The sequence below is a fragment of the Lathyrus oleraceus genome, chromosome 4 (genome assembly GCF_024323335.1).
Source record: "Lathyrus oleraceus cultivar Zhongwan6 chromosome 4, CAAS_Psat_ZW6_1.0, whole genome shotgun sequence".
In the NCBI taxonomy this organism is placed as follows: domain Eukaryota; kingdom Viridiplantae; phylum Streptophyta; class Magnoliopsida; order Fabales; family Fabaceae; genus Lathyrus; species Lathyrus oleraceus.
The window spans coordinates 353756484-353782859 of record NC_066582.1 but is presented as its reverse complement, the minus strand read 5'-3'; the positions used below and the strand labels follow the sequence as shown (position 1 = coordinate 353782859).

The 26376-nt window shown below is 38.9% G+C and overlaps 1 pseudogene; it reads left to right on the top strand.

Moving 5' to 3' along the window:
* The first annotated feature begins 17828 nt into the window (after positions 1–17828).
* LOC127078021 (uncharacterized) lies at positions 17829–17928 on the top strand (annotated as a pseudogene).
* The last annotated feature ends 8448 nt before the right edge of the window (positions 17929–26376 follow it).

Genomic DNA, 26376 nt, shown 5'->3' with positions numbered 1-26376 from the left:
GCCATATTTCATAATCATGATATGCAGCGATAGCAAGTAAAATTCGAATAGATTTAAGCATTGCAACTGGTGAAAAGGTTTCATCATAGTCAATGCCATGAATTTGTTTATATCCTTTTGCAACCAGTCTTGCCTTATAGGTATGTACCTTACCATCCATGTCAGTCTTCTTTTTGAAGACCCACTTGCATCCTATAGGATTAACTCCTACAGGAGGCTCTACCAAGTTCCAAACTTGGTTCGTGTACATGGAATCTATTTCGATTTCATGGCCTCTAGCCACTTCTCAGACTCGGGACCAGTTATGGCCTCTTGGTAGGTCACAGGCTCATCTTGATCCATGAGTAATACATCACCTTGATCTGTTATGAGATATCCATATCTTTCAGGTAGGTGACGTATCCTGCTTGACCTACGCTGGTCTTGTTCTACTTGAGCAGGTTGTTCTTCCACAACTACTTGTGTTTCCTGCTCTAATTCCTCCATAGGTGTATCAATGCTTTGCGATTCTTGAATTTCTTCAAGCTCTACTTTCCTCCCACTGGTTCCTTTGGAAATAAAATCCTTTTCTAGGAAAACTCCAGTTCGAGCGACAAACACTTTGCCCTCAGAAGGATTGTAGAAGTAATATCCTCTTGTTTCTTTAGGATACCCCACAAATAAGCATTGGTCAGATTTGGGCTCAAGCTTAGTTGAAATTTGTCGTTTCACATAAACTTCGCAACCCCAAATCTTCATGTAAGACATATGTGGTCTCTTACCACTCCATATCTCATATGGTGTTTTATCAACCTTTTTGGATGGAACACGGTTAAGTGTGTAAGCTGCTGTCAATAGCGCATGTCCCCAAAAGGAGTTTGGAAGATCGGCGTGACTCATCATGGATCGGACCATGTCCAACAGGGTTCGATTTCTTCTCTCAGATACACCATTCCATTGGGGTGTTCCAGGAGGAGTAAGTTGGGATAGTATCCCACACTCTTTTAGATGGTCATCAAACTCTAGGCTTAAATACTCACCACCTCAATCTGATCGAAGAGTTTTAATATTCTTACCTAGTTGGTTTTGTACTTCATTCTTGAATTCCTTGAACTTTTCAAAGGACTCTGATTTGTGTTTCATTAAATACACATAACCATATCTACTGAAATCATCAGTAAATGTGATGAAGTATTGAAAACCTCCTCTGGCTGGTATGTTCAGTGGTCCGCATACATCAGTATGTATAAGGGCCAAAAGATAATTAGCCCTTTCACCTTTTCCTGTGAATGGGGACTTTGTCATCTTTCCAATTAAACAAGATCTGCATGTCTCATATGATTCATAATCAAAAGAGTCCAAGAGTCCATCTTTATGGAGTTTGGAAATGCGTTTCTCATTTATGTGGCCTAACCGACAATGCCAAAGGTAAGTTGGATTTAACTCATTTGGTTTCATCCTTTTAGTATTAATGTTATAAATAGGCATTTCAAGATCAAGGACATATAGTCCATTGTTCATCTGTGTAGTAGCATAGAATATATCATTCAAATAAATTGAGCAACAATTGTTCTTTATTATAAATGAAAAACCAAACTTGTCCAAACAAGAAACGGAAATAATATTCCTGCTAATTGCAGGTACATAATAACAGTTCTCTATCTGAATTATTAAACCACTAGGTAAAGTCAATCCATAAGTTCCTACGGCTAAAGCAGCAACCTTTGCTCCATTGCCAACTCGTAGGTCGACTTCACCTTTTGCCAATTTTCTACTCCTTTTTAGTCCCTGCACATTTGTACAAATGTGAGAACCACATCCAGTATCTAATACCCATGTCACAGAAGTAGATAAATTAATTTCAATAACAAAAATACCTGAAGTTGAAGTCTCTACTCCATTCTTCTTATCTTCCAGGTACTTTGGGCAGTTTCTCTTCCAGTGTCCGGTTTTACCACAATGGAAGCAGGTGCCTGCTTTTGCTATGCCTCCACTAGGCTTCAAAGCAGCAACGGTGGGTTTGGGTTTGACAACTTCCTTGCCTTTCCCTTTATCACCCTGCTTGATGGGCCTTTTGTTCTGTCTCTTTCCATTTCCGATCATCAGAATGGACTTCCCTTTTGACTTCAGATTCTGCTCAGCCGTTCTTAACATGGCTAGCAGCTCAGGAAGCGATTTGTCCATATCATTCATATTGACATTTAGGACAAACTGACTGAATCTATCTGGCAACGATTGCAAGATCAAATCAGTCGCAAGTTCCTTTCCGAGGGGAAAACCCAGTCTGTCAAGGTTTTCCACATACCCAATCATCTTGAGTACATGGGGACCTACAAAGGCTCCCTCAGCTAACTTGCCTTGAAAAAGGGCTTTTGAAACTTCAAACCTCTCATGCCTTGCTTGCTCTTGATAGAGCAGCTTCAGGTGTTCGATCATATCGAATGCTGACATGTTCTCATGTTGCTTTTGCAATTCTGAGTTCATGGTAGCTAGCATGAGACAAGCAGTTTCATTGGCATCATCGACATGCTTCTTATAAGCATCTCTTTCTGCCTTAGGTGCAGAACTAGGAGGTTCCTCTTCAGGAACAGGTGTCTCCAAGACATACAGCTTTTTATCATGTTTGAGGACAATCCTCAGGTTTCGGTGCCAATCCAGAAAATTTGTCCCAGACAATTTTTCCTTGTCAAGGATCGATCGCAAAATGTTGTTAGAGGTATTTGTTGTCATGGTAATCTACATAAGAAATAATGAAAATATAAGTATCATTGGCATATTTAATTAGGCCTTTAATTAAACATGCTCCCACTATTTTACTCAAAACAAATGACCCTCATCATCTGATTCGGAAAATCCCGTTGGAAGATTTTCTAGTGGGTCGAGATCCATATTTCACTTCGTTCTAAGTCCGCGTAGGCGGATTACACAAAACTAGGTTATTTAGGTAGGAACTCCTTCCAATTGTATCTCATACAACTCTCGAAAATTTCAATTGGGTGAATAACTCCTTATTCTAATCCATCATATGGATTATTCCCAACTCTTGCTTCTAAACATATATAATCTTATTATAATTTGTTTAGTTAAGTTTGACCCATTGTTTTAACAGTTGGATATTACAATTATCCCATCGCACCTTACTAATATATAGATCATGCACCTCGCGTAGGCGAAACCTACAATTTCCATTACTAGTCTTGATGAGTGTTAAAACTTGGAAAGCTTAAAACTTAATATTTAGTTTTGAGGGAATTGCAATTTTACTGATCTCACCGGCTTGTTTATCATATAAACCGTCTCTCACATGCATCAACATACATGCAAACAAAATGAAACAGTTATGGCCCCTAGCGCAATTGTTCTCCCAAGCCAATGAGAGAACCTAAGCTAACCTACGACGATCTAAGCTTCTCCAAGCAAGATCTTCAAGGCTGTCCTCCTTTGGCACTGACTTCTTTGCTTTCTTCATATCATTACATTACATGAAAGAAACTCGTTTTACATACGAGGGAGTGAGATGAGAAAAGAAGTTACATTTGGGAGATTAAGAGAGAGGCACGACACGCAGGTCGTATTTTAAAATCCAAAACAAAACAAAGGAAAACTAAGGCCATAACCGATCACCACAAGACAATAATAAACACTTTATTATTATTATTAATTCCTTTAATTAATAAAATCAAATTAAATTTCGACGACCGATCATACTACGCAGAGTTAGCCGGGGGTCCGCTGCCCGGGCAGCGGGAACGGGTGTTCCGCTGCCCGGTCAGCGGACAGGGGTCAAGGGGGCAGCGCCCCTTGCGGGGTCTAAGGGGCAGCGCCCCTGCTCGAAAATTTTAATGAACAATTCATTTAAAATTGACGTCGTTTTTCGTATCAACACTTGATACTTCAAAGCACTTTTTCTAGCCGAACCGGTGAATTTTTCCTTGCGTTAACCGGTTAACCATATGCGTTAACCGGTTAACACTGTTTGAAAACATTTAAAAAACTCTTTTCTGCCTTGCGTTAACCGGTTAACCAAATGCGTTAACCGGTTAACACTGTTTGGAAATCTCAAAAACTTTATTTCGCATTCCGTTAACCGGTTAACCATATGCGTTAACCGGTTAACACTGTTCCAAAAATTAAAAAAAATTATTTCGAATTACGTTAACCGGTTAACCATACGCGTTAACCGGTTAACACTGTTCGGAAAAGTGTTTAGGACGCACAACTCTTGTGCAATCAAACCCCAATCGCATAACTCTCTAACAACACAACCCTTGTGTCGTCACTAACCCTGATGCACCAATTTCAGACCGTCAAACACGTCTCGATTGTTAATTCAGTATGATTGATCAACACGTCATTGCTTCACCATACTAATGTCGGATCAAGAAGCAAACAACCATTGATCGCTCAAAGGAAAACAATCATCGAGGTTTTTGAATGAACGAAACGAGAACACTATATCATATATAATGTATTTTGCATCAGGATCACATATATCGCATATATGTAACTTGATCGATCTCAATTTAACCTTTGATTCATTCTGTTTTAATCATATTATTACAGAACAAAAACAGATATCAGATTCATGGTTTCGTAAGTGGCTCTGATACCACTGAAGGAGAATTGCCATCCAAGGCGCAGCGGAATTTAAAATTTCTCCTTTAATGATCCTTACGAATGGGCATGATCAGTGATAGAATCGTTACCTCTTGTGGCGATTCAAACCTTTGGTGCAGATCTCTGATAATGATCGAATCCTTTGAAGCAAATCTACGGGGCGATCACGAACGTTGAATGATGACAACGTCTCTACTCAGTCCACACGAACGGATTCCTTCAATCGCAGTGCTAGCTGTTTGTGAGTGAAGGCTTTGAGTGAGAGAGAGAGAGATACGAAATTCCAACTCTTCAGTTGTGTTGTCTGGAGTGTGAATGCTTCTACCCAAGGGGTTCTATTTATAGAACCACTTGTGTGGGCTTCAAGCCAAAAAGCCCACTTAAGTGCATTTTGGCCCATATCTCAGAATATGCCAAAATCACTTAAGTATTTGGTACTTTACCATATTTCGTATTCTTCTTAAGTACACCGTACCTTACGATGTTCCTTAATTATTCTATCTCTCATCAATCCGTCCTTTGTGTGTGACCCTATAGGTTTTCGCGGCGTTGGCAATTATATTAAATCATGCATTTAACATAATAAACAGTGAGCGGTATCTAGCAACACATCACTGCTACCCAAGTCACGAAAATGTCATGTGATCTGACAAAACCTCCTGTGATAATAATTATGTGTATAATTACCCCTTTGCCCTTATGTCTATATTGAACACAAGGTATAGACCATGTCACCCTTGTCCAGTTCAATATTGGGCCCATAGACATTTATCCTGTTAAGCAGGATTGGCAAATTCCATCTAGGACACTCATGTCCCTCAGCATGCTTCGTGGAGTACATATCAACTGCCTTTATGGTTATCCAGTTACGGACAACGTTGGATCAGCAATAAAGCACTCGACTCTACATCTAGGATCCATAGTGGTTTCAGGTCGAAGAGTGGTATACACTATTATCACCATGAGAATAACTTATGACACTTTGCATAACTTTCTATATAGTATTCTCATAGCGGGTCAATCCAGTATGAATATTACTCTTAATATTCATACCTATGTTTAAGACTTGATAACTCTTTATCCATGATCCATGAGACGTGATCATCAGTCTACAAACATAATAGTCTCCATGCTTTAATGTTATCCCATTTCATAATAAAGCTTGACTACGGACACTTTAAGAATAGTGTCCTTATGTTTAATGTGATCTCATGATTAAGTCATACTTGATACATTAAATGGACTATCTATTCCAGGGACTTTATTAAACAAACATAATAAAGAAAAAAATGCCTTTTATTATTAATAAATAATTCGATACAAGTACCAAAAGTATTGGCCTCTAGGGCTTACACCAACAGAAATATGGTAAGGTACCAAATACTTAAGTGATTTTGGGCATATTATAAGATATGGGCCAAAATACACTTAAGTGGGCTTTTTAGCTTGGAGCCCACACAAGTGGTTCTATAAATAGAACCCCTTGGGTAGAAGCATTGTCACTCCACTCCACTCAGACTGAAATTCAAGTAGAGACTTGGAATTTTGTTTCCCTCTTTCTCTCACTCAAAGCCTTCATTCATAACAGCTAGCACTGCGATTGAAGGAATACGTTCGTGTGGACTGAGTAGAGACGTTGTCATCGTTCAACGTTCGTGATCGCCCCGTGGATCTGTATCAAAGGTTTTGATCATTATCAGAGATCTGCACCAAAGGTTTGAATCGCCACAAGAGGTAACGATTCTATCACTGATCATGCCCATTCGTAAGGATCACTAAATGGAGAAATTTTTAAATTCCGCTGCGCCTTGGATGGCAATTCTCCTTCAGTGGTATCAGAGCCACTTACGAAACCATGAATCTGATATTTGTTTTTGTTCTGTAATAATATGATTAAAGACAGAATGAATCAAAGGTTAAATTGAGATCGATCAAGTTACATATATGTGATATATGTAATCCTGATGCAAAATACATTATATATGATATAGTGTTCTCGTTTCGTTCATTCAAACCCTCAGTGATTGTTTTCCTTTGAGCGATCAATGGTCATTTGCTTCTTGATCCGACATTAGTATGGTGAAGCAATGACGTGTTGATCAATCATACTGAATTAACAATCGAGATGTGTTTGACGGTCTGAAATTGGTGCATCAGGGTTAGTGACGGCACAAGGGTTGTGTTGTCAGAGAGTTATGCGATTGGGGTTTGACTGCACAAGAGTTGTGCTTTCTAAACACTTTTTTGAACAGTGTTAACCGGTTAACGCATAGGGTTAACCGGTTAACGAGAAACTGAATACAGCCTTCTAAACATTTTTGGAACAGTGTTAACCGGTTAACGCATATGGTTAACCGGTTAACGCAATGCGAAATAAATTTTTTGAGAATTTCAAACAGTGTTAACCGGTTAACGCAAGGTGGAAAACAGTTTTCCAAGACATTTTCAAACAGTGTTAACCGGTTAACGCAAGGCAGAAAAGAATTTTCTAAAAGTTTTCAAACAGTGTTAACCGGTTAACGTATATGGTTAACCGGTTAACGCAAGAAAAAATGCACCCGTTCGGCTAGAAAAAGTGCTTTGAAGTATCAAGTGTTGATACGAAAAACGACGTCAATTTTAAATGAATTGTTCATTAAAATTTTCGAGCAGGGGCGCTGCCCCTTCGACCCCGCAAGGGGCGCTACCCCCTTGACCCCTGTTCCCGCTGTCCGGGCAGCGGATCCCGGCTAACTCTGCGTAGTGTGATCGATCGTCGAAATTTAATTTGATTTTAATTAATTAAAGGAATTAATAATAATAATAATAAAGTGTTTATTATTGTCTTGTGGTGATCGGTTATGGTCTTAGTTTTCCTTTGTTTTGTTTTGGGTTTTTAAATTACGACCTGCGTGTCGTGCCTCTCTCTTAATCTCCCAAATGTAACTTCTTTTCTCATCTCACTCCCTCGTATGTAAAATGAGTTTCTTTCATGTAATGTAATGATACGAAGAAAGCAAATAAGTCAGTGCCAAAGGAGGACAACCTTGAAGATCTTGCTTGGAGAAGCTTAGATCGTTGTAGGTTAGCTTAGGTTCTCTCATTGGCTTGGGAGAACAATTGCGCTAGGGGCCATAACTGTTTCATTATGTATGTATGTATGTTGATGCATGTGAATGTATGTTGATGCATGTGAGAGACGGTTTATATGATAAACAAGCCGGTGAGATCATAAAAATTGCAATTCCCTCAAATTAAATATTAAGTTTATGCTTTCCAAGTTTTAACACTCATAAAGACTAGTAATGGATAATGTAGGTTTCACCTACGCGAGGTGCATGATCTATATATTAGTAAGGTGCGATGGGATAATTGTAATATCCAACTGTTAAAACAATGGGTCAAACTTAACTAAAAAAATTATGAGAATATTATATATGTTTGCTTTCCAAGTTTTAGCACTCATCAAGACTGGTATCGAATAATGTAGGTTTCGCCTACGCAAGGTGCATGTTTTGTATTAGTTAAGGTGCGATGGGATAATTGTAATATCCAACTGCTAAAACGATGAGTCAAACTTGATTATAATTTTCTTATATATGTTTAGAAGCAAGAGTTGGGAATAATCCATATGATGGATTGGAATAAGGAGTTATTCACCCAATTGAAATTTTCGAGAGTTGTATGAGATACAATTGGAAGGAGTTCCTACCTAAATAACCTAGTTTTGTGTAATCCGCCTACGCGGACTTAGAACGAAGTGAAATATGGATCTCGACCCACTAGAAAATCTTCCAACGGGATTTTCCGAATCAGATGATGAGGGTCATTTGTTTTGAGTAAAATAGTGGGAGCATGTTTAATTAAAAGGCCTAATTAAATATGTCAATGATACTTATATTTTTCATTAATCCTTGTGTAGATTACCATGACAGCAAACACCTCTAACAACATCTTGTGATCAATCCTTGATAAGGAAAAATTGTCTGGGACAAATTTTCTGGATTGGCACCGAAACCTGAGGATTGTCCTCAAACATGATAAAAAAGCTGTTGATCGCGACTTTATGAGTCGAATTTGGGGTACAAACTGCAAGTGCACAGTTCTATCGCGTAGTTTTAAAAGATATCGATCCCACAGGGACTTATGAATCGATATACCGTTATCTAAGGTTACTTCGTAAAGCTAAGGTGGATAATGTTTGATTGTTTAGGGAAAAGCTAAAAACTAAACTAAGATCTAGATTAAATATTAATAAAGCGGATATCGGTATGTAGTTCGTCGCAATTAGGGAATCAATCCTTTGTCGGTCGCTTGGTTTTAAAATAAATCTTTTCAGTTGACTTTATTGATTAAAAGTTTTATCTCAAACTCTCTCTCTGTTGAATAAACCATGATTTTATGTTAATGTAGCTGTCACTTATAATTAAGTCAAAAAACCATTTTTTGAAAGCAATACAGTCCATAGAAACTCTTTTCAAGAAAACACTGACCGTTTAAACACCCTTATCTCAAACTCTCGCTCTGTTGACTTAGGTTATATAATTAAATTCGAATGCTTAACTCTCGTCCTCACATTCAATCTTTAAAAATACTTTTTGGAAAAGATCGGAATTTAATTAACTCTAAAACTTGCTCTCGCCCTGATCTAGAATTAATGTCTAATTTACACTGTCCAGTTAAAACCTCAAACTCTCGCTCTATTGATTTTAACCTCTTTATGTCTTTTACTTTCGTAAAAACCTTTGTTATTAAACCTGTAAATTGAGACCGTAAAAAGAGTGATTTTAATTTTAAATTTAATTAAACCGACTTAGTTTTGATTCCTTATTCCGCTTACTTTACATACCGATATCTAAGCGAATTAGCCAGACATGCTAAATAAACTTAAATACTTATCATGCATAAACAGAGTCATTCCAGGCAAATAGTATAAGTAAATAATAAAACAAAACATTAAATAATAATTAAAGAACCTGAATGAGTTAAACAATAGTCTTGAACACTCCACCACAAGCCGGTAGGATTTGTTCTTGGATTCTTCAATTAAACAACAAATTAAAACGAAGGAGATAAAAACTAGATTCTAACGTAAGGTTAGATCCGGTAATAAGGTACACAATAGTTTCCGGTGTAGAAACTATTGTGCAAAAAGAATTAACTAAATGCTAAAAAGGAAAATAGAAATTGCAGGGGAAATAGTGTAGAACTCGTACAAACAATGCTGTAAAAATAATGCTTAAATTGCTGGAAAAGAAAAATTGCAAAAGCGAAAACGGCAAAGGAAAAAATGTGGAAAAGCTTCGGAACAGCGTGGAACCCTTTTAGGTTTGGCAAGTGGCTATTTATATTGGTGCCTTGAGTAACTGCTTCCGCTTCCAAAGGTATTCAACGTGCAAAGTACTTAGGCGTGGACATCGGCTTCAACTCTCCCTCAACGTCTCTGAAGCGTTCCTTGCGCCAAAAATGTAGGGGAATGGTGTGACGTTCGTCACACCATGTGTGACGTTCGTCACAGGAGTGTGCAAGGCGTGACGCTCGTCACAGCCTCTGTGACGTCCGTCACAGGCACAACACTTGCGTTTGATGCTTTGGGCTGGGCTTTGACATTTGGTTCATTTTCTTTCCTTTTTGCACCTCCTTTTCTTCCATTTTTACTTGTGCTTCAAAATAAGCCACCTGAGACAAATAGGAAGAAAATACCGCGTAATATCTAATAAAATGAAGTGAACTGAAATAAATAATAATAAAATTTAATTGAATTAAGTCCTAAAATATGATATAATTTCGTGTTATCAAACTCCCCCATACTTAGATCTTTGCTTGTCCTCAAGCAAAATTCAGTATAGAACTCGTTAAAGGTTTTAGCCAGATAAAATTTCAAAACACACATCAATTCGTAATAGGTTGCAAGTGGATTTAGTTTAGAAGCAACTTGAGTTTAATCTTGACATCAACGACCGCCGTCACAACCTAGATACCCCTGCCTTATGCAAATCAGTTCAAGTACACTATGATAGCTATCCTGGTTCCTTTACTCTTATTTCACCCGTTTTCATTCTAGCGAAATCACATTAAGCCCTTTATCTTTTCACGCACATAGTGGAGTGACCGGTTAGTGATTCTGATTCCCTTTTTAGCTTGAAGCTCTGGTACATAAGTCGGATAACTTCGTTATTCAGCCCATTGCAAATTGCGGGGGATCGAACCTAGTTCGCCCTACCAAGTTCAGCACCAGATACCTGCTGAACCAACTCATAATGGATCTTTCATATTATGCTTTTGTATGATCTGCAACCTTTAGATTAAATGATCTGGTAAGGATCACCTAACTTAATTAGTGCATTTCCTGATATATATATATATATTTTTATGTTACTTTGGGAGTCATTCACTTATATTCATCGGCTCTCCACGTAGTTTGCTATTAAGATGGTGCTGACTTCTCGTATAAACTACTCGGGGTTACTATAAAACTAAAAGTTCAAGGGATTGGTATAATAGGTACTTATCCTGATCTAACGTGTTGAGGTTCGTTTAGAGTGTTTGGCGGTAGTAGTCTTTGTCTTGATTCGTCTCAAGATCGATAAGATGAGCAACCTTTATACTTATTGGGTGTTGAATTTTTGTTGTGGCTTATGAAAATTTGAGGGAATAGATAATAGAAATTTGTTCACACTCGGGACTTAACTTAAAATAATAGATTTTTTTTTTTTTTTTTTTTTTTTTTTTTTTTTTTAATAAATAACAATTAAAATAGCAATGAAAGGAAAGGTACATACTTGAAAAAATGGAAATAGAAAGAACATGGTTTCCCCCCCATACTTAAACTAAACATTGTCCTCAATGTTTTAAGGAAATGAAATACAATATGGAAAGGAAAAAGAAACTACAACTAAGGCTGCCTTCCGCCTCTGGTTCTTGGGGCAGGTAATCTCTGACGTAAGTCTAAGTTGTCGAACCTGCTGAACAACTCAGTAAACCGCTGGTCGGTTATGGCATTCCTAGCATCCTGTTGTTGTTGCATTTGACGCATCATTTGCATCATCTCGACATTCTGTGCCTACATACCATCAATAGCATCCATGATGTCGTTGTTGGTTGCAGGCCTTCTTCGTCGACGACGTTGGGAGGATGGGCCAGTTGCATTACCGGAAGGGTTGAGCGGGACTGATTGTTGTGCAGGAGCATGATCACCTTGCTCCATTGCTTCAAACTCGTCTGTGGGCGAGTTTGCATGTGAAGGATCGGTGGCTTCGGGAGCGTTTAGATCATAGAGGTGGCGGTCGGGGTTTGTGACATCAGTTAGGGCGATATTGGGTAGAACGACGCTTGGGACTGCCTGGTTGTTCACCATAAGATAATATCCTCCGCCTACTCTGTTCTTAATCAGGCGGCTGGATCGACAGTAGCTGATATCCATAAATAGGGGGGGTAGGGATTCTAAGGTTTGGAGTTTATCCCCTAGGTTTAGGCCAAGTGCTATGGTGGTGATTAATCCACCAATTATAAAAGGTTGCCGGCCTCTAGCACATAAGGTGCGGATATGATGAAATAGAAAGGAGGCGGCGTTTACCTTAGTATCCGGTTCGAAGACGCATTGGAGGAAGAATAGCTCCTTTGAGTTGACCTTGCTGTTGTTTGGTCTTCCAAAAACTGTGTTCTGCAGGATGCGGATAAAGTACCGGATAGTTGGGTTATGTATATGGGAAAGAAGGAGCTCTTCCCAGTTGTAGGCATCTATACCGGAAATTTTCTTGAAAAGGTCGAAAACGTCAACTGTGTTCCAGTTTGAGTTTGGAGGGATTCTGGGGTGTACCTGACCTTCTATGGGAAATTGTAGCATGGTACTCAATTGGTTTTGGGTTAAGGAGTACTCGGTGTTAAACATACGGAAGGTTGCGGTACCGGTTAAAAATTCGTCTTCACCGGCGGGAGTGGTGTAGTCGTATGAACTTAAGAATTCTAAGGTTAGGGATGGGTAGGTGGGTTGATTATGAGTGCAAAGGAAGGTTAAGTCGGCTAGGCGGAGCATCCATTCGATACCTTGGAGTAATGCTAATTGTTGTAAAAAGGTTAAATCGGGATACCTGGTGGAGACGACGCCTCGCTGTTGGAAACGCTCGAATTGCTCCCTTTGATAATTTTCATCTTATAAACTAGGTAGCATCTCTCTAGTGGCTAGTTCGTCGAACTTTTGTTTCTGAGCCATTCCTCTGAATTTGATACCCATACGATCAATATGTCCCATCTGGTTAGTGTTAGCTAGAGAAAAGAAAACATGAGTTTTAGTCAGGATTTGGCCAAATGCCGAAAGAAGAGAAAAGTTTTTAATAAATTAAAATGAATTAGGAATGAATACTAAACAGAAATTAAAAGAATAATTAAGGAAGAAATAGGAAGATAATAATAATAATATAAGGAAATAATAAAATAATTGTGGGTTGTCTCCCACTAAGCGCTTTGTTTAAATGTCGCAAGCTCGACAAAGAAACTGTTAAATATAATCTATTAATCCTGGAGGCATTTCGTCTAAGTGTAGGATTTGCGAATCTCCATTGGTTTTCGCATAGTGATAGTGTTTTAGACGTTGCCCGTTTACGGTGAACGGTTCTGTGGATTTGCCTTTAATTTCTATCGCTCCACTGGGAAAGATGTTAGTGATATGAAAAGGACCTGACCATCTGGATCGTAGTTTTCCCGGGAATAACTTTAGTCTAGAGTTAAATAAAAGGACTGCGTCGCCTTGCTTGAAGATTTTCCTTGATATACGCTTGTCATGCCATTGTTTTGTTCTTTCTTTGTAGATTCTGGCATTTTCATAGGCGTCTCTTCTGAGTTCCTCTAATTCGTTTATGTCAAGGATTCTCTTTTCACCGGCGGCTTTATAGTTTAGATTCAGATTTCTAATAGCCCAATAGGCTTTATGTTCTAATTCTACCGGGAGGTGGCAGGATTTTCCATATATGAGCTTAAATGGGGTCGTCCCTATGGGGGTTTTATAAGCAGTCCGGTATGCCCACAAAGCTTCTGGTAATTTCAATGACCAGTCTTTCCTTGAAGCGGCGACTGTTTTTTCTAGTATTTGCTTGATTTCTTTGTTAGATACTTCCACTTGTCCACTGGTCTGAGGGTGGTAAGGTGTCGCTATCCTATGTCTCACGCCATATTTAAACAATAGTTTTTCGAGTACCTTGGATATAAAGTGCGATCCACCATCACTGACTACTATTCTTGGGATGCCAAATCTCGGAAATATTATATTCTTAAAGAGTCTAGTTACTACTCGGGTGTCATTTGTTGGAGAAGCTATAGCTTCGATCCATTTTGATACGTAGTCAACTGCCACGAGTATGTATTTGTTACCGAAAGAGGATGGAAAAGGTCCCATGAAGTCTATTCCCCACACGTCGAAGATCTCTACTTCCAAAATACCTTTTTGTGGCATCTCGTCACGTCTAGATATGTTTCCTGTGCGTTGACATCTGTCACATTCCTTAATAGCCGCATGTACGTCCTTCCATATAGTTGGCCAATAAAAGCCGGCTTGTAGGATTTTAGAGCAGGTCTTGGATGTACTTGTGTGTCCACCATAAGGAGCGGAGTGGCAATGTTGGATTATATTTTCTACCTCTTCTTCGGGTATACATCGACGGAAAATACCATCGGGGCCCCTTTTGAAAAGTAAGGGATCATCCCAGTAATAGTGTTTTATATCGTAGAAGAATCGTTTCTTCTGCTGGTAAGACAAAGTAGGCGGAACTATTCCGGCAGCTAAATAATTGACAAGATCAGCGTACCATGGTGTGACAGATATAGCTAAGGTGGTTTCTACTTGTTTGTCGGAGTTGTTCTCTTCCAAAGTAGCTATAAGTTTATCGTACGAGAAATCATCGTTAATTGAGGTTCTTTTCGGTTCAAGGTTCTCAAGTCTAGAGAGGTGGTCTGCTACTACGTTTTCAGTTCCTTTCTTGTCTTTGATTTCTAAATCGAACTCTTGTAGCAACAAGATCCATCTTAGGAGTCTAGGTTTAGCATCCTTTTTTGTTAAAAGGTACTTGATAGCAGCGTGATCAGTGTAAACTATTATTTTGGCTCCGACCAAGTAAGAACGAAATTTATCTAGTGCAAATACAACTGCTAGGAGTTCTTTCTCGGTAGTGGCGTAATTCATTTGCGCTTCATCTAGGGTTCTACTTGCGTAATATATAACGTGAAGCTTTTTATCCTTTCGTTGTCCTAAAACAGCACCTACAGCATAATCGCTGGCATCACACATTATTTCGAATGGTTCATTCTAGTCGGGTGTCTGCATTATGGGTGCGGAGATCAATGCTTGCTTAAGAGCTTGAAATGCTTTTAAACAGTTATCGTCGAATATGAAATCAGCATCTTTCATCAATAGTCCGGTTAAAGGTTTAGTTATCTTAGAGAAGTCTTTGATGAATCGTCGGTAAAAACCGGCGTGTCCTAAGAAGCTTCGTACTTCTCTCACGGTTCTCGGGGGTTGAAGGTTTTCGATTACCTCTATTTTGGCTTTGTCTACTTCAATTCCTCTATTCGAGATGATGTGTCCTAAAACGATTCCTTCTTGTACCATAAAATGGCACTTCTCCCAGTTAAGTACTAAGTTTACTTTTACGCATCGCTCAAGAACTCTTTCTAGGTTTTCAAGGCATTCTTCAAAACTTTGTCCGTATACGGAAAAGTCATCCATAAATACTTCCATGATGTTTTCGAGAAAGTCGGCGAAAATTGCCATCATGCATCTTTGAAAGGTTGCAGGAGCATTACACAGGCCAAACGGCATTCGTCTATAAGCGAAGGTACCAAAAGGGCACGTGAACGTTGTCTTTTCTTGGTCATCAGGGTGAATTGGTATTTGAAAGAAGCCTGAATAACCGTCTAGATAACAGAAATGTGAATGTTTTGCTAATCGTTCTAACATCTGGTCAATGAATGGTAAAGGGAAATGATCTTTTCGGGTTGCTTTGTTTAGTTTCCTATAGTCAATGCACATTCTCCATCCCGATTCGATTCGTTTAGTTATAGTTTCCCCTTTTTCGTTTTCAATAACGGTTATGCCTCCTGTCTTTGGTACTACGTGTACAGGACTAACCCATTTGCTATCAAATATAGGATATATAATACCTGCTTCTAATAACTTGGTTATTTCCTTCTTTACTACCTCACTCAGGATCGGATTTAGTCTCCTCTGGTGTTCCCTAGAGGTTTTACAGTCTTCTTCTAGCATGATGCGGTGCATACAAATAGAAGGACTTATTCCTTTAAGATCGGTGATGTGGTAACCTAGTGCGGTTGGATACTTTCTTAAGATATGTAGGAGTTTTTCTGTTTCGAGTCTTCCTAGGTCTGCATTAACTATCACAGGTCGTTCAAGTTCTAAGTCTAGGAATTCATATCTCAGATTTTTGGGAAGTGTTTTCAGGTCAAGGGTTGGTTTGTTAAGACATTGCGTGGGGTCCGGTGTTATCGCTAAACATTGGTTAGATTTGTCTTTTAAAAGATGGTCTGATGATTTGTCTTCTCCTAACTCTGCTTCTTTTATGCATTCATCGATGATATCCATGAAGTAACATGTATCTTCTATTGCAGGTGCTTTCAAGAATTGGGAAAGAATGAACTCAATTTTCTCTTCACCTACTTCGAAGGTGAGTCGTCCTCGTTTTACGTCTATGATTGCACCGACAGTTGCTAAAAACGGTCTTCCCAGTATAATGGGTGTAATATCATCTTCTCTAATGTCCATAATTGTAAAATCAGTTGGAATGTAGAATTGACCTATGCGTACGGGAACGTTTTCAAGAATTCCTACAGGATATTTGATGGAACGATCTGCTAGTTGCACAGACATTTTGGTTGGTCTTAATTCTCCCATTTCCAGTTTCTTACATATGGATAAAGGCATAACGCTAATTCCGGCTCCTAAATCGCATAAGGCTTTGTCGATGACAAATTTTCCTATGTGACAGGGTATAGAGAAACTACCCGGATCCTTGAGTTTAGGAGGCATGTTTTGGATTATAGCGCTACATTCGGCAGGGAGTGTAACGGTTTCGCTATCTTCAAGTTTCCTCTTATTAGAAAGAATTTCTTTTAAGAATTTAGCATATGAGGGCATCTGCGTAATAGCTTCGGTGAACGGAATTGTAACGTTTAATTGTTTAAGGAGATCAACAAATTTTCTAAATTGGCCCGCATCTTTGGTTTTAACAAGCCTTTGAGGGTAAGGGATAGGTGGTTTGTAAGGTGGTGGAGGTACATAAGGTTCCTTCTTTTCTAGGGTTTCCTTATTACTCTCTTCCTTTTCCTTAGGTTCACTTTCCTCAGTTGATTTCTTAGGGTTTTGGTTTTCTATCCTTGGATCAGACGGTCCTTCCACTTCCGTTCCACTTCTTAATTTAATTGCATGAGCGTGGCTTCTCGGGTTAGGTTGGGGCTGTCCAGGGAATGTACCAGTTGGGGCAGCAGTAGGTGCTTGTTGTTGAGCTACTTGTGATATTTGTGTTTCCAGCATTTTGTTATGGGTAGCCAGGGCATCTACTTTGCTTGCTAGTTGTTTAAGTTGTTCGCCAGTGTGTACATTCTGGTTTAAGAAATCTTTATTGGTTTGTTGTTGGGAAGCTATAAAGTTTTCCATCATGATTTCCAAGTTGGATTTCCTAGGGGCGTTATTGTTAGGCATGGATGGGTTCGGTTTCTGATATCCCGGAGGTATAGCTGGGGCTTGATTTGGAGACTGTCCAGGTGCGTACAAAGCATTATTACTCTTATATGAAAAGTTTGGATGGTTCTTCCAATTTGAGTTATAGGTATGCGAGTAGGGGCTTCCTTGAGCATAGTTCACTTGCTCTGCTTGGATTCCTGTCAAGAGTTGACAATCCGTAGGGGTGTGACCTTGGATTCCACAGACCTCGCAATTCTGAGTTATAGCAACCACGGCGGTTGGAGGCGATACATTTAAACTTTCAATTTTCTGGACCAGAGCATCCACTTTTGCATTAACGTGATCAAGGTTATTTATCTCGTACATGCCAGTTTTCGTTTGAGGTTTTTCCACCATTGTTCGTTCGGTTCCCCACTGATAGTGGTTTTGGGCCATGCTCTCGATAAGCTGGTAAGCATCAGCATAAGGTTTGTTCATTAGTGCACCACCTGCAGCGGCGTCTATTGTTAACCTTGTGTTGTACAAGAGACCATTATAAAATGTGTGAATTACTAACCAGTCTTCCAAGCCATGGTGTGGGCAAAGTCTCATCATGTCTTTGTATCTTTCCCATGCTTCGAAAAGAGACTCGTTGTCTTTCTGTTTAAATCCGTTTATCTGGGCTCTTAACATAGCTGTTTTGCTTGGCAGAAAGTATCGGGCAAGAAAAACTTTCTTCAACTCGTTCCATGTGGTGACAGAGTTTGAAGGGAGAGACTGAAGCCATCTTCTAGCGCTATCTCTTAATGAGAAAGGAAAAAGACGAAGTCGAATTGCCTCCGAAGTTACACCATTAGCTTTAACAGTATCAGCGTATTGGACAAATACGGATAAATGAAGGTTTGGATCCTCGGTAGGGTTTCCAGAGAATTGGTTCTGTTGCACAGCCTGCAACAGCGAAGGTTTAAGTTCGAAGTTGTTTGCTTCGATTGTGGGCGGAGCAATACTTGAATGCGGTTCATCTTGCGATGGAGCGGCGTAATCTCTAAGAGCACGAGCTGGTTCTGCCATCTCGGTTATCGAAGGAAAAATGTTTTTGAAATCAGGAAGTTCTACAGGAGGGAGATTGTTTGCAGCACGATATTCCCGAATTCGTCGTAGGACTCGGAGATATAGTTCGATATCGTTCGATATCGTTGATTCGTAAATAGAGCGGTTCGCCTTGTGAGCGAGTGCGTGGCATACAAATCAACGAAAGAAAGAATAGAAGAAAAAAGAAACCTTAGTCTCTACAGTGTAACGGAAGAGTTACGATATCGATTAAATAAAAGTCCCCGGCAACGGCGCCAAAAACTTGATCGCGACTTTATGAGTCGAATTTGGGGTACAAACTGCAAGTGCACAGTTCTATCGCGTAGTTTTAAAAGATATCGATCCCACAGGGACTTATGAATCGATATACCGTTATCTAAGGTTACTTCGTAAAGCTAAGGTGGATAATGTTTGATTGTTTGGGGAAAAGCTAAAAACTAAACTAAGATCTAGATTAAATATTAATAAAGCGGATATCGGTATGTAGTTTGTCGCAATTAGGGAATCAATCCTTTGTCGGTCTCTTGGTTTTAAAATAAATCTTTTCAGTTGACTTTATTGATTAAAAGTTTTATCTCAAACTCTCGCTCTGTTGAATAAACCATGATTTTATGTTAATGTAGCTGTCACTTATAATTAAGTCAAAAAACCATTTTTTGAAAGCAATACAGTCCATAGAAACTCTTTTCAAGAAAACACTGACCGTTTAAACACCCTTATCTCAAACTCTCGCTCTGTTGACTTAGGTTATATAATTAAATTCGAATGCTTAACTCTCGTCCTCACATTCAATCTTTAAAAATAATTTTTGGAAAAGATCGGAATTTAATTAACTCTAAAACTTGCTCTCGCCCTGATCTAGAATTAATGTCTAATTTACACTGTCCAGTTAAAACCTCAAACTCTCGCTCTATTGATTTTAACCTCTTTATGTCTTTTACTTTCGTAAAAACCTTTGTTATTAAACCTGTAAATTGAGACCGTAAAAAGAGTGATTTTAATTTTAAATTTAATTAAACCGACTTAGTTTTGATTCCTTATTCCGCTTACTTTACATACCGATATCTAAGCGAATTAGCCAGACATGCTAAATAAACTTAAATACTTATCATGCATAAACAGAGTCATTCCAGGCAAATAGTATAAGTAAATAATAAAATAAAACATTAAATAATAATTAAAGAACCTGAATGAGTTAAACAATAGTCTTGAACACTCCACCACAAGCCGGTAGGATTTGTTCTTGGATTCTTCAATTAAACAACAAATTAAAACGAAGGAGATAAAAACTAGATTCTAACGTAAGGTTAGATCCGGTAATAAGGTACACAATAGTTTCCGGTGTAGAAACTATTGTGCGAAAAGAATTAACTAAATGCTAAAAAGGAAAATAGAAATTGCAAGGGAAATAGTGTAGAACTCGTACAAACAATGCTGTAAAAATAATGCTTAAATTGCTGGAAAAGAAAAATTGCAAAAGCGAAAACGGCAAAGGAAAAAATGTGGAAAAGCTTCGGAACAGCGTGGAACCCTTTTAGGTTTGGCAAGTGGCTATTTATATTGGTGCCTTGAGTAACTGCTTCCGCTTCCAAAGGTATTCAACGTGCAAAGTACTTAGGCGTGGACATCGGCTTCAACTCTCCCTCAACGTCTCTGAAGCGTTCCTTGCGCCAAAAATGTAGGGGAATGGTGTGACGTTTGTCACAACATGTGTGACGTTCGTCACAGGAGTGTGCAAGGCGTGACGCTCGTCACAGCCTCTGTGACGTCCGTCACAGGCACAGCACCTGCGTTTTGTGCTTTGGGCTGGGCTTTGACATTTGGTTCATTTTCTTTCCTTTTTGCACCTCCTTTTCTTCCATTTTTACTTGTGCTTCAAAATAAGCCACCTGAGACAAATAGGAAGAAAATACCGCGTAATATCTAATAAAATGAAGTGAACTGAAATAAATAAAAATAAAATTTAATTGAATTAAGTCCTAAAATATGATATAATTTCGTGTTATCAGCTGTATGTCTTGGAGACACCTGTTCCTGAAGAGGAACCTCCTAGTTTTGCACCTAAGGCAGAAAGAGATGCTTATAAGAAGCATGTCGATGATGCCAATGAAACTGCTTGTCTCATGCTGGCTACCATGAACTCAGAATTGCAAAAGCAACATGAGAACATGTCAGCATTCGATATGATCGAACACCTGAAGTTGCTCTATCAAGAGCAAGCAAGGCATGAGAGGTTTGAAGTTTCAAAAGCCCTTTATCAAAGCAAGTTAGCTGAGGGAGCCCCTGTAGGTCCCCATGTACTCAAGATGATTGGGTATGTGGAAAACCTTGAGAGATTGGGTTTTCCCCTCGAAAAGGAACTTGCAACTGATTTGATCTTGCAATCGTTGCCAGACAGTTTCAGTCAAGTTGTCCTAAATTTCAATATGATTGATATGGACAAACCTCTTCCCGAATTGCTCGCCATGTTAAGAACTGCCGAGCAGAATCTGAAGTCAAAAGGGAAGTCCATTCTGATGATCGGAAATGGAAAGAGACAGAACAAAAGGCCCACTAAGAAGAGTGATAAGGGGAAGGGCAAGGAAGTTGCCAATCCCAGACCCACTGCTGCTTTGAAGCCTAGTGGAGGCATAGCAAAAGAAGGCACCTTCTTCCATTGCGGTAAGACCGGACACTGGAAGAGGAACTGCCCAAAGTACCTGGAAGATAAGAAGAATGGAGTAGAGACTTCAACTTCAGGTATTTTTGTTATTAATTTATCTACTTCTGCATCATGGGTATTAGATACTGGATGCATTTCTCACATTTGTACAAATGTGCAGGAACTAAAAAGGAGTAGAGATTTGGCAAAAGGTGAAGTCGACCTACGAGTTGGCTATGGAGCAAAGGTTGATGCTTTAGCCGTAGGAACTTTTGTATTGACTTTACCTAGTGGTTTAATAATTCAGTTAGAGAACTGTTATTATGTACCTGCAATTAGCAGGAATATTATTTCCATTGCTTGTTTGGACAAGTTTGGTTTTTCATTTATAATAAAGAACAATTGTTGCTCAATTTATTTGAATGATATATTCTATGCTACTGCACAAATGAACAATGGACTATATGTCCTTGATTTTGAAATGCCTATTAATAACATTAATACAAAAGGGTGAAACCTAACGAGTTAAAACCAACTAGGTAAGAATATTAAAACTCTTCTATCAGATCGAAGTGATGAGTATTTAATCCTAGAGTTTGATGACCATCTGAAAGAGTGTGGGATCCTATCCCAACTTACTCCTCCTGGAACATCCCAATGGAAGGGTGTATCTGAGAGAAGAAATCGAACCCTGTTGGACATGGTCCGATCCATGATGAGTCACACCAATCTTCCAAACTCCTTTTGAGGACATACACCATTGACATCAGCTTACACACTTAACCGTGTTCCATCCAAAAGGTTGAAAAGACACCATATGAGATATGGAGTGGTAAGAGACCACATATGTCTTACATGAAAATTTGGGGTTGCTAAGTTTATGTGAAACAAAAAATTTCAACTAAGCTTGAGCCCAAATTTGACAAATGCTTATTTGTGGGGTATCCTAAAGAAACAAGAGGATATTATTTCTACAATCCTTCTGAGGGAAAAATGTTTGTCGCTCGAACTTGAGTTTTCCTAGAAAGGGATTTTATTTCCAAAGGAATCAGTGGGAGGAAAGTAGAACTTGAAGAAATTCAAGAATCACAAAGTATCGATACACCTATGGAGGAATTAGAGCAGGAAACACAAGTAGTTGTGTAAGAGCAACCTACTCAAGTAGAACAAGACCAGCGTAGGTCAGGCAGGATACGTCACCTACCTGAAATATATGGATATCTGATCAAGGTGATGTATTACTCATGGATCAAGATGAGCCTATGACCTACTCATGGAATCTTCGTTCTGATGAAACATTAAAACTGTATGGATTCATCAAGAACGAAGATGAGCCTTATGTCTACAAGAAGGTTAGTGGGAGCATGATCGTATTCCTGGTATTATATGTAGATGACATATTACTCATTGGAATCAATATCCCTACCCTGCAACAAGTAAAGTCTTGGTTGGGGAAATGCTTTTCTATGAGGGACCTAGGTGAAACAGCCTATATATTAGGAATCAGAATCTATAGAGATAGATCACAAAACTGCTTAAGTCAGAGTACATACATAGACAAAGTGCTGAGACGCTTTAATATGAATGATTCCAATCTGGTTATGTGTTTTGCTTAAATGGTGGCACTGTGAGCTTGAAAAGTTCAACGCAAGATGCAATTGCTGATTCTACAACTGAGGCCGAGTATATTGCTGCCTTAAGTGCAGCAAAGGAAGCTGTTTGGATCAATAAACTTGGCATAGTCCCTAGCATTGTGGATCCCATTGGTCTCTATTATGATAACAATGGTGTTATCGCATAAGCTAAGGAGCCTAGATCTCACCAACGATCCAAACACATACTTAGGCGTTGTGCGAAAATATGTAAAGTACCTACACTTGACAATATAGTTGACCCACTGACAAAGCCTCTTGCGCAGCAGAAGCATGATGGCCATACTAGATCAATGGGCATACGGGGTATGCCTGATTGGCTCTAGTGCTAGTGGGAGATTGTTGGTGTAAGCCCTAGAGGCCAATACTTTTGGTACTTGTATCGAATTATTTATTAATAATAAAAGGCATTTTATTTATTATGGTTGATTAATAAAGTCCCTAGAATAGATAGTCCGTTTAATGTATTAAGTGTGACTTAATCATGAGAACACATTAAACATAAGGGCACTGTTCTTAAAGTATCCGTAGTCGAGCTTTAATGTGAAGTGGGATAACATTAAAGCATTAAGACTATTATGTTTGTAGACTGATGATCACATCTCATGGATCATGGATAAAGAGTTATCAAGTCTTAAACATAGGTATGGATATTAGGAGTAATATTTATACCGGATTGACCCGCTATGAGAATACTATATAGAAAGTTATGCAAAGTGTCATAAGTTATTCTCATGGTGATAATAGTGTATACCACTCTTCGACCTGAAACCACTATGGATCCTAGATGTAGAGTCGAGTGCTTTATTGCTGATCCAACGTTGTCCGTAACGTGATAACCATAAAGACAGTTGATGGGTACTCCACGAAGCATGCTGAGGGACATGAGTGTCCTAGATGGAATTTGCCAATCCTGCGTAACAGGATAAATGTCTATGGGCCCAATATTGAACTGGACAAGGGTGACACGGTCTATACCTTGTGTTCAATATAGACATAAGGGCAAAGGGGTAATTATACACATAATTATTATCACAGGAGGTTTTGTCAGATCACATGACATTTTCGTGACATGGGTAGCAGTGATGTGTTGCTAGATACCGCTCACTGTTTATTATGTTAAATGCGTGATTTAATATAAATGCCAACGCCGCGAAAACCTATAGGGTCACACACAAAGGACAGATTGATGAGATATAGAGTAACTAAGGAACACCGTAAGGTACGGTGCACTTAAGTGGGAGACGAAATATGGTAAGGTACCAAATACTTAAGTGATTTTGGGCATATTATAAGATATGGGCCAAAATACACTTAAGTGGGCTTTTTAGCTTGAAGCCCACACAAGTGGTTCTATAAATAGAAACCCTTGGGTAGAAGCATTGTCAGTCCACTCCACTCAGACTGAAATTCAAGTAGAGACTTGGAATTTTGTTTCCCTCTTTCTCTCACTCAAAGCCTTCATTCATAACAGCTAGCACTGCGATTGAAGGAATCCGTTCGTGTGGACAGAGTAGAGACGTTGTCATCGTTCAACGTTCGTGATCGCCCCGTGGATCTGTATCAAAGGTTTTGATCATTATCAGAGATCTGCACCAAAGGTTTGAATCGCCACAAGAGGTAACGATTCTATCACTGATCATGCCCATTCGTAAGGATCACTAAATGGAGAAATTTTTAAATTCCGCTGCGCCTTGGATGGCAATTCTCCTTCAGTGGTATCAGAGCCACTTACGAAACCATGAATCTGATATTTGTTTTTATTCTGTAATAATATGATTAAAGACAGAATGAATCAAAGGTTAAATTGAGATCGATCAAGTTACATATATGTGATATATGTAATCCTGATGCAAAATACATTATATATGATATAGTGTTCTCGTTTCGTTCATTCAAACCCTCAGTGATTGTTTTCCTTTGAGCGATCAATGGTCGTTTGCTTCTTGATCCGACATTAGTATGGTGAAGCAATGACGTGTTGATCAATCATACTGAATTAACAATCGAGATGTGTTTGACGGTGTGAAATTGGTGCATCAGGGTTAGTGACGGCATAAGGGTTGTGTTGTCAGAGAGTTATGCGATTGGGGTTTGACTGCACAAGAGTTGTGCTTTCTAAACACTTTTTCGAACAGTGTTAACCGGTTAACGCATAGGGTTAACCGGTTAACGAGAAACTGAATACAGCCTTCTAAACATTTTTGGAACAGTGTTAACCGGTTAACGCATATGGTTAACCGGTTAACGCAATGCAAAATAAATTTTTTGAGATTTTCAAACAGTGTTAACCGGTTAACGCAAGGCGGAAAACAGTTTTCCAAGACATTTTCAAACAGTGTTAACCGGTTAAGGCAAGGCAGAAAAGAATTTTCTAAAAGTTTTCAAACAGTGTTAACCGGTTAACGTATATGGTTAACCGGTTAACGCAAGAAAAAATGCACCCGTTCGGCTAGAAAAAGTGCTTTGAAGTATCAAGTGTTGATACGAAAAACGACGTCAATTTTAAATGAATTGTTCATTAAAATTTTCGAGCAGGGGCGCTGCCCCTTCGACCCCGCAAGGGGCGCTGCCCCATTGACCCCTGTTCCCGCTGTCCGGGCAGCGGACCCCCGGCTAACTCTGTGTAGTGTGATCGATCGTCGAAATTTAATTTGATTTTAATTAATTAAAGGAATTAATAATAATAATAATGATATAGTGTTTATTATTGTCTTGTGGTGATCGGTTATGGCCTTAATTTTCCTTTGTTTTGTTTTGGGTTTTTAAAATACGACCTGCGTGTCGTGCCTCTCTCTTAATCTCCCAAATGTAACTTCTTTTCTCATCTCACTCCCTCGTATGTAAAACGAGTTTCTTTCATATAATGTAATGATATGAAGAAAGCAAATAAGTCAGTGCCAAAGGAGGACAACCTTGAAGATCTTGCTTGGAGAAGCTTAGATCGTTGTAGGTTAGCTTAGGTTCCCTCATTGGCTTGGGAGAACAATTGCGCTAGGGGCCATAACTGTCTCATTATGTATGTATGTGTGTTGATGCATGTGAATGTATGTTGATGCATGTGAGAGACGGTTTATATGATAAACAAGCCGGTGAGATCAGAAAAATTACAATTCCCTCAAATTAAATATTAAGTTTATGCTTTCCAAGTTTTAACACTCATCAAGACCAGTAATGGATAATGTAGGTTTTTGCCTACGCGAGGTGCATGATGTATATATTAGTAAGGTGCGATGGGATAATTGTAATATCCAACTGTTAAAACAATGGGTCAAACTTAACTAAAAAAATTATGAGAATATTATATATGTTTGCTTTCTAAGTTTTAGCACTCATCAAGACTGGTATCGAATAATGTAGGTTTCGCCTACGCGAGGTGCATGTTTTGTATTAGTTAGGGTGCGATGGGATAATTGTAATATCCAACTGCTAAAACGATGAGTCAAACTTGATTATAATTTTCTTATATATGTTTAGAAGCAAGAGTTGGGAATAATCCATATGATGGATTGGAATAAGGAGTTATTCACCCAATTGAAATTTTCGAGAGTTGTATGAGATACAATTGGAAGGAGTTCCTACCTAAATAACCTAGTTTTGTGTAATCCGCCTACGCGGACTTAGAACGAAGTGAAATATGGATCTCGACCCACTAGAAAATCTTCCAACGGGATTTTCCGAATCAGATGATGAGGGTCATTTGTTTTGAGTAAAATAGTGGGAGCATGTTTAATTCAAAGGCCTAATTA